This window comes from Paramormyrops kingsleyae, chromosome 13 (genome assembly GCF_048594095.1).
Source record: "Paramormyrops kingsleyae isolate MSU_618 chromosome 13, PKINGS_0.4, whole genome shotgun sequence".
Taxonomy (NCBI): Eukaryota; Metazoa; Chordata; class Actinopteri; order Osteoglossiformes; family Mormyridae; genus Paramormyrops; species Paramormyrops kingsleyae.
In genome coordinates this window covers 7,701,943-7,716,050 of record NC_132809.1, presented here as the reverse complement: position 1 = coordinate 7,716,050, position 14,108 = coordinate 7,701,943, and the positions used below count along the sequence as shown (strand labels likewise).

At 44.4% G+C, this 14,108-nt stretch overlaps 2 long non-coding RNA genes across 4 annotated transcripts in view; both read left to right on the top strand.

Annotated features, from left to right (window-relative positions):
* Nucleotides 1-14,108, top strand: part of LOC140578148 (uncharacterized) — a 103,209-nt gene that overhangs the window by 70,664 nt on the left and 18,437 nt on the right. The window lies entirely within an intron of this gene.
* On the top strand, nt 5,776-8,037 carry LOC111858173 (uncharacterized). Its single transcript, XR_002841523.1, has 3 exons — nt 5,776-5,899; nt 6,606-6,690; nt 7,168-8,037. It is a non-coding gene; the product is annotated as an uncharacterized lncRNA (long non-coding RNA).

The following is a 14,108-nucleotide window of genomic DNA, read 5'->3' as shown; positions in this document are numbered from 1 at the left end:
CATGAATATGTAGGTGAGGTTGTGCACTGGTTTCATCCGAACATGTTTCACGTTACCATACAATAGTGATGGTTACAGCGACCAGCTGATCGATGGCACTGATGTGTGACGCTGCCCTCAGTGGAGAAGAAAGGATGACACCAGGATACTGCAGCCTGGCAGAGAGAATCAGGGGTGGGGAACCTGTTCCATGGAGGGCTGGTGCAGGTTTTTGGGATGACCTATCAAATCAGCCAATAATAAAACAGTGGTTCTCAACTCCAGTCCTGGGGACCCACTGTTACTGGCTGATTGAGAGGTCATCCCAAAGACCTGTAACCACAGCGGCTCTCCATGGATCAGGTTCCCTACTCCTGATGTAGGTGAATGCTGTTACCTGTAAGTTTTTACCTTTATGCACAGTTACAGGTGATATTACCCCTCTTAATCAATGGGTTACTTACAGTACCTGGCTAATGTACTGGAATTAAATTAAACCCTACAAAATCCGAGTCAGTCCTTAATTATATGTGTTTCATAACACCCAGTGCGGTGCTAATGCACATCACAATAGTTTGCCTCTCTGTTTTTCTTTCTCTTTTTTGCCCCAGTACTCCAGTTTCCCCCTTACATCTCCCTGGGTGTCGACTGGATTTGTTTTAGACTTAAAATTTCCTGGGTGTAGATGTTCTGGTGGTGGCGCCCCCTGCATGTCTCATCTGGTGTCGTATGTCCAAGTCACCAACGGCATTCCTGCAGTTAGGAAGTCCGGGCGTGTCTTGTGAGCGTTCCTGTCTGTCTCAATCCATCAAAGGCCACAGAATGAGTGATGTTTGGGAAACGTCAAGCGTTGCATGAATCATTTCGATTGGATTTCTGGGCCGGGTTACTTTCCTTGATGGGAGGGACGGGGTACTGGGTAGTTATACAGCTGGCTCTGCAGGGACTGTCCGAGATGTTGCCCCGGTGGCCTCTGGCCTTTATCCAGGTGTCTATCTGTGTCCGTGCACGTGTGCACACTCTGTTTTTGTGAACCATCAGAAATCAGGACAGAAGTGAAGGCAGTAGAGGTTTGCAGTTTTATACCAGCCCAGTGCAAAAAGAAATACTGATTCAGTGAAGTAATTAATGCTGTTATTGGACCCATTGCGCTTTATTGGAGTGAAGTGTGGGTAAATTTGGCAACCTACAGTGCAGCAGGATGAGACGCCAAACATGAAGCCAGCCTCAACTCATATCTTCTACCAAAAATGAGTTATAAGATTGCAGAAGCACCTGAAATGTGTGATTTCCCTGGTCTGCGTGTGAGTGGAAAGTGCCGTAAAAACAGCCCTGAAAGAAGCCCTCGTAGACAGCGAGTAATGTCCTTTAAAATTAAGATGTGTTCAAGGACTGAATCACCAAAGAAACAGAAAATCATACAATCCACAAAAACCCAACACAAATGTAAAGTGCATCTATCCCTGGATAGACAGGCCACTTAAAGCTAGTTACTGAACGCAAGCTGAGAGAGACACTGAATGCTCAGTAACGTGATCTCCATGGCGGAGACGGGCAGGCAGAGAGACCTCATTTGCCAGAAAGGAATGACTGTGCCCTCACCTTTACTTTTAACATAATGTCAGAAATACAAAAATGCAAGAGTGGTATATTTACTAGAACTTCCAGGCATCCTTCTGGAGTTTTCTGTGGCTGTGGAGCTGCTTTGTCCCCATTTATTTTAGGAAAAATATGTGTGAATGTGCTTACAGCCTCCTGCCATAACCTCAGACACGTCTAATGAGCGGTGTGCATTTTGTGACAGGTTTTTCTATCTACAAGGCAAATGCCTTGGAAAAACCTTTATTTTCATTAACTTCATCTGCTTGCAAATGTCCACTAAATACATCTGTACATTGGCTGTATGTAATATCCAGATTCAGATCCAGTTTCCTTTTTCTGGTTAAATTACGTTCAGAGTTTATCATTCTGTGTGTTAGTTCAGTTGTAGTAAAAACAAAGTGATGGCTGGATTAAGATAAAATCATTGAATGATGGTGACATATGAACTTTCATTTTAATGTTTATTTTAATCATACGCGATGCGTTCTTAAAGGGGAATAATGACACAGTGTATCATTTACTTGTATAAAGGACCCATTGAGAATGTGTGAGAAGAGAGATGGATGTAGACAAATAAATGATCAGAATCAGGTTGAAAGTCCAGCCTTGGTGCAATCAAGTCATTCATCTTACTCTCTTTTGTAGATGTCAGCCTGATTCATGCAGCAACCATGCTCTCTTGGTGTGGATTTTGTTTAGATGGAAAAAGAGTTTTTAACCTGTTTATTGCCCTAAGAAAAACACACCACTTTCCCGAACAAGATCATCTTTTCATGTGGAAAGTGAATCCAGTGAAGCATTTAATTCAACAAGTGCGCGGATCTGATCCACCAGAAGCGAGCTTTGGCTCCTTCAATTTGTACCAAACGCTCTCGATGTAATCAAAGCCATAGGAGCCTGTAGCAACATACTGGTTAAATTAGACCAACACCAAAGTGTTTGGCTGTCTGACAGTTTTGGGAATGTCTTACCAGAAGAGGAATTCTTTCACACATATGGTTCCAATAGCCGTGGATGCCAGCCTCGCAATTTTAACGCACCAACAGGGAGTCTCAGCGCTCAATTTTGGACTCCACAAGAAGTCCTCGTGCTGTCACCCGCAACACGGCTCTGCGATTTTCCCGTCAGTCTCTTTAATGGGGCCGACTGGGAGAATTGTATGGCTTTGGTAACGCTGTAAACACAGGCTCCCACCATGAAAGCGACTTCTTTCTCTTCCTCTGTCAAATGAGCGAGAGTCGCCTGCGCTGCGGTTTGCGCTGAATAGCTAACCGCGGTTTCTTAGCTCGTTCCGCATATGGTGGATTTATCGAATTTGTCATTTCACTGCCTGTTTTGCCCATTCCCGGGAAGACACACAATGGAGGACACTGGCGTTTGGTTCCACGTCTTTCCGTCCCTGCTGCACATCTGGGAGTCATGTGGGGTGTGTGCGCGGCATATGCAGAGAGGAGGGAGGAGGAGCCATGGAGCTGGGCTACTTGCTGGGAGGCAGGCATCTATGCTGCTCGAGATGCGAGATCTTTCACGTGGCTGAATCCTGAGTGTGTAAATTAAAACCAACTTACAGGAAACAAGATGCACTGCTTTTTCTGGCTGATGTGGGAGAGTGCTGCCCTGACATGATAATTCACAGGGAACAGACTGACTGATGCTGAAGGCGAATGGGTGTGTGGATGGTCTGTAGGGCTCCACAGTCGGAACACCATGCCTGCTCCTCAAACCACTCCTCAGATTCCTTCAGCTGGTTCCTGAGGGTGTGCCTTGTCAGTTATTAGTGTTGGACCCTCCTTTGTGGTTGTATGCATGCCTAGTCAACTGGCAGTTCTGGAACCTTCTTTGGTGTTGAGGGCATGCCTAGTCAATTGGCATCACTGGATCCATCTTTGGTATTGAAGGGATGCCTAGTCAATTGGCAGTTCTAGACCAATCTCTCGAGTTGCTATTCTTTGAATATAAGCATAAGGGATCATGTCGCCTTTCTGTTTCATGTAACATTTTGTGATACATTTCAGGCTATGGGGTTTTGACTCTCATCCCTGCTGAGGAGCCTTCACTTTCACTTGAGTATCCATGGACTGAAGCTTGCAATCTGGCCACATGCAGGGGAATTAGTACACTTGCCATTTCTGGAATGAGGCGGTCCTGGTGTGAGATGGTGCAGTGGGGGGGGGCGGGGGGATGACTGCTCTACCGATAGTGAATGAGTTATTGCACAAAATGTGACCCAACTCTTTATCACAGCCACATGACTAAAAGAATTCTTTTTAAAAAATCCCAAGGAGGTACTCATTCTGTCAACATCAAACGGCTCCTGACGTGTGTTCGTACAATGGTGAAATTTATGGAAATGCAGATTTGTCAGTGCACAACAAAGCGCCCTTTGATGAATACCTTTGATTTGAGATACATGATAATATATTTAAAGTCAAACATTTACAGTGTGTGTGCCGAAACAACACAGAGCAGCAGCGAGTGCGAGTGAAGTGGGTTTGAAGTCTTATTTATATGTTTTATCTCAGTAATGTTTAAAGCCCAAAAGGTTAATCTGACACCAATGGTTAGTGACTATAGTGAGTGTTTTTATGTGAACTGTAATTTAGCTGTGTGACAGTCTGCGGTAATTAACCCAGCGCAAGCTAAAGCCTGTCATTAGCTGCAGAAAACACAGGTCCCGGGGGGCTGGGGGGAATGGGGTGTTATGACTTATCGGATGATTCATAGCACTTTACGGAAGAGGTAGAAATTTTCTGGATCTCAGCGACCAAAAAGGGAAAACAACCCACAGCGTGAACAAAAAATTGACTGCATTAGCCGATTCACCTTTTATAGAAATGTCTAGAAGCTGTAGCTGTGTTTATTGGGGGGGGGGGGGGGGGGGTGATTAGCCACTGGCCTGATGGCTCTGCAGTTGAGCTGAGTCCAGTGCCATGGAGTCAGGTAGCCCAGCTCTTGGGCTCCACTGCAGCTTTGGCACTGCTATCCTTCAGCCTTTGATCTTCACTGGGTTTGCCCTGACTTTTTCTGGGCGCTCCTGCTATCTGCGACATCCCGAAGGAATGCCATCTCAGAAGCCCTGTAATCCCATTTGGGGACACATTGCACCCCCTGCAGTGACCCGGTGTTCCAGCCCATTTTTGGTAGCTACTGTTCCTGTCTTGTGGCCTCTGGCCCAAAGAGCTCCTTCCAGGTTTTTCTGGGTCTGGCCATGCTGGGAATTAATGCTGACAGGCGAGCTTAAACTCAGCCGTGCTGTAATATTCATGCTGTCTTCCTGTCGAGTATGAGAAGACATTTTCCAAAAAGTGACTTTAAAATTTAATGCTTCAACTGAATTGCTTAATTGAATAATTTAAGTTTCATAAATAGAGAATGATGGTAATAATTTGCATAAATGCAGTGCATCAAAAAAAAATCAAGATGAAAAATATCTAAGTGCCTTTATAAACGACTCCTATGCAGTAAACTCACTGACATACCATAAAGCTGCTTCTCCATATGTTTCAGTTATAAAGGACAACAAATCTGTAATATTGTTGCCAAATCCATCCCTCAGAATAAAAATTTGCAGAAACTGAGAATTTGTGATGAATACCAATTTAATCAGTACATTTTACATATGCTGAAGTTATAGCAAAAGAAACGTTGATATACTGTGTATATGTGGGTAATGTCCATTTGCTGTGTGGTTTCTGATGTCATTCTGTAATGTGTCGTGAAGGTAAACTTTGCTTTCAGTAATCATTCATTTCGGATTATTGATAGAAACGTTTAGTTACGAAATTTTTACCTTTTCTCGTACCTAATATGCGATGTACCCTCCCCCCCGCGAGAAGGAAGCTGGCATTTGTTGCTCTGCCACTGTATAAAGTGGTGTGTCCAAGTGTTATTTATCTGCGTGGTGTACATTTCAGCCGGGTGTTATAACTGTGGCAGGCGTGTGATTTACCAAATGATCCATAAACAGTATGTAGAGCCCATTCTGTCAGCATTTTCAAACCCCTGCCCATTTTGCTTTACTCCCACCCTCAATCAGGGGGTACTTAGCACCCAGGCATGTCCCGCGACCCCCCCCCCCCCCTCCGACGGCTGACACTCCTCAACAGGCATGTAGGGGGATGATTTATGTTCCCGCCCCCACGTCACATTATGGAGGTATTGCAGCTGCAGTGCAGTTCGTGCAGCTGCCCCCCCCCCCCTCGTCCCGTACCGCTTGGGCCCGACACCTGATCGCCGCCAGGCAGGACACTTGGGAACTTACAAAAATGAAAAAACTTCCAAAGGCAGGAAATCGACACAAGCTTCATTTATTACTGCTGTGAGTCCTTTATATAAATCCATCCTCCTTCGCGTTTATCTTGTGTGTAGTTGATTTATTGGAATTTTTTTATGGTTTTTGAGGTAAATTTAGTATTATTTAGCCCTGTCTGCTTGAGGAAGTGTCTTGTACAGATGGATATGAAATGGTCTCTGCATTATTTTCTTACAGTTTTAAATCACTTTCTTTATCCTGATTGGGTTTTACTTCGCATGTATTACAGAGTAACTCCAGGAAAGTTTACGGTTGTCCATTTTAAGGTGTTTAGAAATTTGTCCAAAACTCTGAACAGGTCCATCTGGTTTTATAGTAATGAGGAAGGCCTTGTTCAGAGGACGCTGTCTCTGAAAGAATGCCCCCATGGAGTGTCCCACTTGGGGGGGGGGTGCCTGTGGGTTTTGGTGAAGAACGTGAGCTGAGGAAACTGATATGATCCGAAACATTACCGGGCAAGAGCTGAGTGTGCCCTGAACGCCGCCCCAAGGATGCACTGTGCTTAAGTGCTGTGATTTATTATCAGCTCGTGTTAAAGAGTGTCTTGTGCCGTGTGCTGCAGCGCTGTAAAACGATCCTCCCCCACTGTGGAGCAGTCACATGACACTTGGGACAGCCAATGGCGAGGGGGTGATGCTGTCTTTGAAAATGCAAAGCCATGTGGCCCCTGTGCTGCTGTCTCATCGCATCACGTACTTCTGTTGATTCACAGATAAGTGTTGGGATGAAAGTCTCGTCCAGAATGACTTACGAGATGCAAAAAGTGGGAAAAACAGAGAAGGAATGCAAACCTTAACGTGAGTAGTCAGTGCTCACAGGAAGCTGCCCTGAGCTCCAGATTTGTGCTCATTTTACTTCAGGTCCTATAATCACTGTTTTGTCAGAAATCATAATATTTCCACATGATTCCCTATGAGTCTGCATTGTTTTACGGGTGATATCCCCAAATTTCTGTTTTTACACAGCTTAAATTCAACCCTGCTCCACATTTCTGTTCCTGAATTCATTTTAAAATCCAGTAAATTTATTAAGCGCGTTTCCTTCACACTTCCCCGTACCTTTGAAATGCATATTAAACAATGAAACCTTCACAATACAGCCTGAAAACACGACATCACCTTTTTAAAAATGCATTTCACTCCTTTGTCTTTTTTTTCTTCGTTTCCCCGAACACTCAGTTTCCTACAGATCATCCCGGCCTACATCCTAATGCAGGTAGAGCGCACGGTAAATAATTCAGACGAAATTAATTTTACAGCACCTTGTTTCCACAGAGCCCGCCAGCATCTGTTGTCAAGCTCCGCGTTTACACCACTGGCCACTGCTCTACTGCTACGTGTGAGATGTTTTATTTAATTCCCCGATGTGTCACTCGGTTGAAGGAGACACGGCGGTTGCGGTGAACCTCCCCCCCCAACCCCTGAACCCTTGCAATCGAAGATCGGCCCCAGTTACTGGAAACCGACTCCTGTCCAGCTCCTACAAAATGTGACGGGACCCTGAAGCAGCGGAGGTGTTAAACAGAGTCCATTTGGAAATCACTGCCCATAATGAAATGGAGTATGCACTATTTATAGAGAAGTGGCAGCTTTGGCTGCACTGCAGACCCTCTTCCCGGTGCCCGGCAGTAAAATTGAATGTTTATACTTCTGGCAACACTTTAGTTTAAGGTCATAAACTATTAATATATCATTAAAGATCATCTGATAATATATTAAAAGATAGAAAGATTCATTCACAAACAAATTTAGAAATGTATTACAACCAAATCTTGCTCCTCTTTTACAAGGTAATTATGAAAACACCTGCTAATCACTTGCAAGTATAAAACAATGTTTTAGGAAGCAAATTCAGAAATTAGTTTTACGAGCTCCTTAGTAAACGTTCTTTGTAATGCATTATAAATGTGATTATAGGTTAATCTTTTTATCTATGATTATATTATAGTATAGTAACACTTTATTAATAGCTAAGGTGCAGATGTTTTGCCGACTTCCCAAAAATAATCCCAAATCTGCTGGCACTTGTCAGCTTTGAAATTTTAATTGATATTTTTCCAATAAGTGAACATTTAGGACAGAGAAAAATACAGGAATAACACCTTACTAGCCAGTGACAGAGCCTGTGTAATGTGTGTTAGATGCTATCAGTCCCCACAAGGGCAAATTCAATTTTATAAATATCTGTGATTGCAATCAAAAAATTAAAAATGTGTTTTGTTTGGTTACTTACAGTATGGTTAAGGTCAGGGCTGGATAGGGGTTAAGGTCATCATGTTGGGTTTATGGTTTTGCCCATAGAAATGAATGTATGATCCTCAGAAAGATATGAGTACAGGTCTGTGTGTGTGTATGTGTGTGTGTGTGTTTGTGTGCGTGCGAGCAGGTAAACCTATCCTTATGGGGACACAATGTTCTCATAATGTGATAAATATCCGGTTTTTTTTCCCTCATGGGGACCGGTTTATAAAACTCTATTTTATAAAAATCGGTGACTGCTATGAAAAAACTAAAAACTCTTGTATTTTGTTTGGTTACTTATGGTTATGGTTAGGGCAGGGTGGGGGTTAAGGTTGTCATAGTTAGTGTTAGCATTTTTCCCATTGAAATGAATGAGCGGTCCCCATGAGGATATGTTTACCTTACATGCGCATGCGTGTGTGTGTGTGTGTGCGCGTGTGTGTGTGCGTGATACATGTGCGTGTGTGATACATGTGCGTGTCTGTGTGTGTGCGTGTGTGTGTGTGTGTGTACACGCGGACCATGTGATAGATTGCCATCCTGTCCAGGGTGTCCCCCTGCCTTACGCCCCAGGCTGCCTGGGATGGGCTCCAGGCCACCATGTTTGAAAGATAGATGGATAGATGAAGATTAATATTATACAAAAGAAAAAAGTGAACTAACACTTGTCATTCTGCTGCACCTTGGAAATGATCATCCTGTTACAGCTAATGTTACATCTCCATGTACTTCTTTTATACAGTGACAAGCACACTCTGTTTATTAGGTACACCTGCTTGCCAACGCAAACAGCCTGTTCCTCCAAAGAGGGAATCATGTGACTGAAACTGAATATATACAGCATACAGGCAGGGTCAAGAGGGTCAGTTACTGTGCAGCTTAAGCATTAGGACGTCTGAGACACTTGATCTAAGTGATTCTGAATGTGTTGTGATTGTTGGTGCCAGACGAGGTGGTTCCAACATCTCCTGGGATTTTCATGTACTACAGTGTCTGGAGTTGACAGAACAGTGTGATAAACAAAAAAATCGTCTAGTCTGGGTTACTTCAGTGGCTGGAAACTAGTTTGTTAATGAGAGAGGTCACGGGAGAATGGCCAGACTGGTTAAAGCTAACAGGAAGGCTACAAGTTTAAAATAACAGCTTAGTACAACAGTGGTGTGCAGAAAGGCTTCTCAGACAACACAACTCAAACCCTTAAAGTGGAACCTACCAAGTACTGGGTATGTCTCACAAAATGGCCAGTGAGAATCATGATTCTTTATCATTTGATGGAATTTTGCGTCTTATTGTGCAATAGCTATTTTAATGTGGTGAAATGGTAATTTAGTTTTTTTTTTTTTCTTCCTGAAAACAGAAACAGCTGCGTTTGTGTTTTGGACAAGAGCCACGGGAGGGCAAGGCTCTGCTCGCCATCGCTGCCACCTTGGTGACACCTGCGGTAAAACAGGCGATTGCGGGCGGGCATAGGCCTGGGGGCCTCCGCAGAGCTTCAGCAGGTGGACGCTGGTAATAGGGCTTGTCCAGGCTAGGGAGGCTGCCAGGAACAGATGTGTTCAGTCAAATGACTAATTGAAACCTTAAACAAATCCAGCAGCTTGACCATTTCGCCTGCATAATAAGGCATACACTGATAAAGGATGTGGGGGGGGGGGGACACACCCCTCTCATCAGCGGTGCCACGAACAATCACGAGAAAAGATGAAAATGACGCTTGGTTTATCCAGCAAATGAAAGCATGTAACTAGATGGTGTCCCTAGAGTCCATTTCCAATTTTAATAATACATCAAGGAGCCGTACCCTGAGCAAACACTGTCTACGTCAAAGCCAAACAAAGCAAACTACTTACTGGCTGCGTGTTGAGAGACAACTCCCAGTGCTGAGAATCTCGCACATTTCTGAAGGTACATTACATGATAGCTATTAGTAAAATTAAAAGCCATTATGTGAGTATCGGGTTGAACCTCTCACGTTAAAGATTACAAACTAGAACTTTCCATGCTTTTTTATCTTCTTCCCTCTTTCGTTCTTTACGGTAAAGAGCTGCAACTTGAGCCTGAGTCAAATTATGTGCATGAATAATAAAATACTTTCTAATTAAAAACTGTAGTTAAATATGCAAAAAATCCAGCGATAATGAGATTGTGCAATACCTTAGAGTAAAGCCATTATAAATGACTCAGAAGTGCAAGTCTGCCTGACCCAGACAGTGTGTACGGAAAGAACATGCACCAGGCTGGCAGGGGGGTGGGGGGTGGGGGGTGGCGAGGTGACGGGTGTCGCTTAGCCCTTAGACATCCAGCCACATCCCACAAGCTAGGATGGAGACGGTTCAGGAAAATGCCAGACATGAATGTGGTTAAACGCGCCCCCCCCCCCCCCCCCCGTTTGCTTAACTTTTGATTCCAAGTATGGATTTTATTCTTTCGTGCTCCCTCTGCACACCTCCCCCCAATTCAGCTGCCTGTCTCCTAACATCTGGCACAGTTCTTGCATTCAAAAATGTATAAATAAGAAATGGAAGTCTTCAAAGAGATATTTACCATGCTCTCGCAGAGAACGTTAGCCAATAAAGAGCAGAGGCCTGTCAATTACACCGCGACTAGTCTGGATCCATAAAGAACACAGTTCCAAGTATATTACTTTCTGAAGTCTTTTTGAAGACAATTACACTTTCAGAAGGACAGCCATGTTTGATGTATTATGGAAATCGACGCTTATAAATTCTCTGTGTCCCTGTTCTTTTGCCCCACGGCATTATGGGTGAATAGCAAATGAAGGAGGAGCTTCACACCGGATAGTTAGGCACTGAGTCAGCACACCGTTGTCAATACCTAAGAATATGAAGATTATGGAGGCAAAGCATGGCTTCACATTTGCATAAGGCGCTGAAATAAACACGCTTCTGTAGTATATTCATTTATCTGGCAAGTGGCAGGTCGGCTTGGTATTTAATATTCAGGGGAGACTGAAGGGAAAACTTAATTCTGATAAAAAATGCTTGGCGTTGCATGTTGTCAAACAAGATGGTGTCAGGCTGCTGGAGCGAAGCTGAGACTCCATGTTTATGCTACTGCAGGTCAATAGGCTCGTGAGCGCTTTATTAAAATGAACAGGACCCCAGCTGTGACAAGCCCATCAGCTATGCAAGGCAATAAAACAAATCAGCTGTCACTTAGCAATCCCTGCACCCCCCCCTCAGAAATGTGCTCGCAGCCTCATCCCGAAGTTGTTTTCAAGAATTGGAATGAAAATCAGCATGTTACCCCTCCCACCCCAAAAAACGATATTGTGCGATTTTTGAAATATTAAGACAATAGATTCCTCAATTGCTGATTTATTTTTCCCCAGTTAGCATACTGGCATTCGTTCCAGATTTTTTTCATAAATAAACTTCTTTTTTTTCTTACTTATGTTAGATGTTAGCTCTCCTGTAGAGCAGAATTCCACACCGAGGCTTTAAAAATCTCATTTGAATAAAAAAACCGCAAAGTTTAACCATAGTCACCATCTTCTTACCATCAGAAAGTCAGCTAACCGTAAGCGGTTTCATTGAGGTAGGCCTCAATAAAACTAATGGCTGCTTGAGCTTAAAATACAACTGGAGCAGTGACTTTATTGTTAAAATAAAAATGAAATAATGGACTGTAACATGGAAGAGCGATAGTGAAGTGAGCTTTAACCAAGAGTAGCTTACAGTTTGATGCCTGAAATATGAGCAGACGTGGAGAACGGGAGATTTTAGTGCGTCGGACGGATGTGCTGATGTGCAGAAAGCCATTTTAAACCTGCTGCTGTTAATGTTTTCGATCAAGAAATTGAGGGCCAATGAATTAGGCCTTGGCTTTTAGGCAAATAAAACTGGCTCTTGTAAAACCAATATTAATTTATTTTTCCCAGTTAAATGAAAGGTTTTTGTTTTGGAGGGAGATTGCCTGGAGCTGTAATGAGTCTGCCCATACACGCTTTCTGCTGCAGTGATTTAGCAGGGGGTAAATCACGATGCCCTGATGACTGTGCATAATTTCCACCGCTAGGCTGATGGCCGTTTTTGTGCGTTTCTAAGACCAGTCCTTTGCTGCATCTGAACATAAATAAAATAAAACACTGTATACACTAACGCCACTGATAAACAACTGCTACGGAGGGGCATTTCATCTTCCGAACAGCTGTGTTAATTAAGAATTACAGGAATTTATAAGTCCAGTCTTATTTATTATTATGTAAGGAAGTTCAGCAATGCTAATGAAGCACGGTTGGGCGAGTTTTGAACGTGTTGCGATATCCGTCTTGCAGCGATGATGATTTTGTGACGTTAGCTACGGGCAGGTTGTCTTCAGGTAGATTTGTTCTGCTTGGTTCAGGCCTTTCTGCCCTTTGTCAACGAAATGGGGGATCGAATGTAAGGGGTCTTGGATCGCCATATGCTTTACCGAGGTGCCAGAATTGCTCCACGTGACGGCATTAACGGCGCCTATTTTCTAATTACACAGGACCCTCCTGTTAGCGAACATGCCTCTTTGTCTGCTCCTCTCCTTAGAAGAGGCACAGCTTCAGGCCTCATTTGATGTGACCAGATTAGCATGACAGAAGAGCAGGATGGACTTTGTTGTTGCTAAAGTGAAGATGGCTTCTTAAAGGTTTAATGGATCCAATTATAAGGGAGTATATTTCCTCATCTGTCATCGCGCCACTTGACCGTATTCATTATAAATTGGTTGCCTCCCAAACAGACAGCGCAGGCCCTGGCCGGCCGGCTGCGCTCCCTCTCATAGCGACAAGGTCAGTGGCCTGATCTTTGCAGCTCTTGAACCATTTCCATATTTCTTAATTAGGCCAAGTGGCATGTAGAGGTAGGGCGTGCAGGCTTTGAGTGGCACGCATGCCGCCGTAAGGGAGCTGGTACACGGAGCGTGGTGACACCCGGCGACGTGGGAGTCTGGGAGCTCACTCGCTCACTCGCTCGCTCAGTCGTTGCAGGCCCTTTCTCAGGCGACAGCCGCATGTCCTTGGTATGAGTGTGAGGAGGACGGCTCACGGGGGAGGAGCGTAAACATCCCTCGTTAAGTGTCGCTTCATTATGAGCTTTAGATGCGCGATGGATCGTCAGTGTTGCGAGAAATCCGACGTGGGCCTCGGTCCGGACGCGTGTGGATGACAGCACATCTGAAGCCGTCTTCTGCAGCGCCCCCCCAGGGGACGCTTCTAAGGGCGCTGCCAGTGAGTGAATGCAGCCTGGCTCCCCGCACTATGCAGAACTGGGCCAGCTGCATCAGTCCAGCATGACCCGCGCCTTCCTGTGGCAGTGCCCGCCATTGGCATCTGAGGCAGAGCGGGAAAGGTCATCAGATGGTCTGGCGCTGGCTCACGGCGCGAATTCCAGCAGTTTGCACAGAAGCGTAATGCCGACCGATGGCCACCAGGCCCGGCTTGGTCCATCTGTGCCAGAGTTTATCATCTTGAAATATAAAATGATTCAGTTCCTTCATTCATATGCAGTGCAGAGTGAACAGGAGAGCATTTTAGCTGTGACAGCAGCCTGTCAACAGTCAATAATCACTTACACCTGATTACTCTTCAGTTCTGGTCCTGCTCCCCCATGCAGGAGAACTGATGTGTGTATAAATTAATTGAATAGAATATTGTGACATGATTGATACCCTGTGTTGTAATTCTCTATTTACCTATCCCATCTTGCCCTCCATGAGACACATATACAGGTGAGAGAAAGCTTGAGGGTCACAGTGCAGGATCAGCCAGTGTACGGCCCAGCTGAAGCTGAGGCTTCAGAGTCTTCTTCAAGGCGGCATCCATCTGCAGGTCCTGGGATTTAATCCAGTGATCTTCCAATCATGGGCATGGAGTCTTGACCCACCGTGCCACACACTAGACCCCCAAGATTGGAATCCATTATGTCTTGTGTGTTGCTCTAATACACCAATTCATTACCAGTATCACTTCCAGACATATTTGC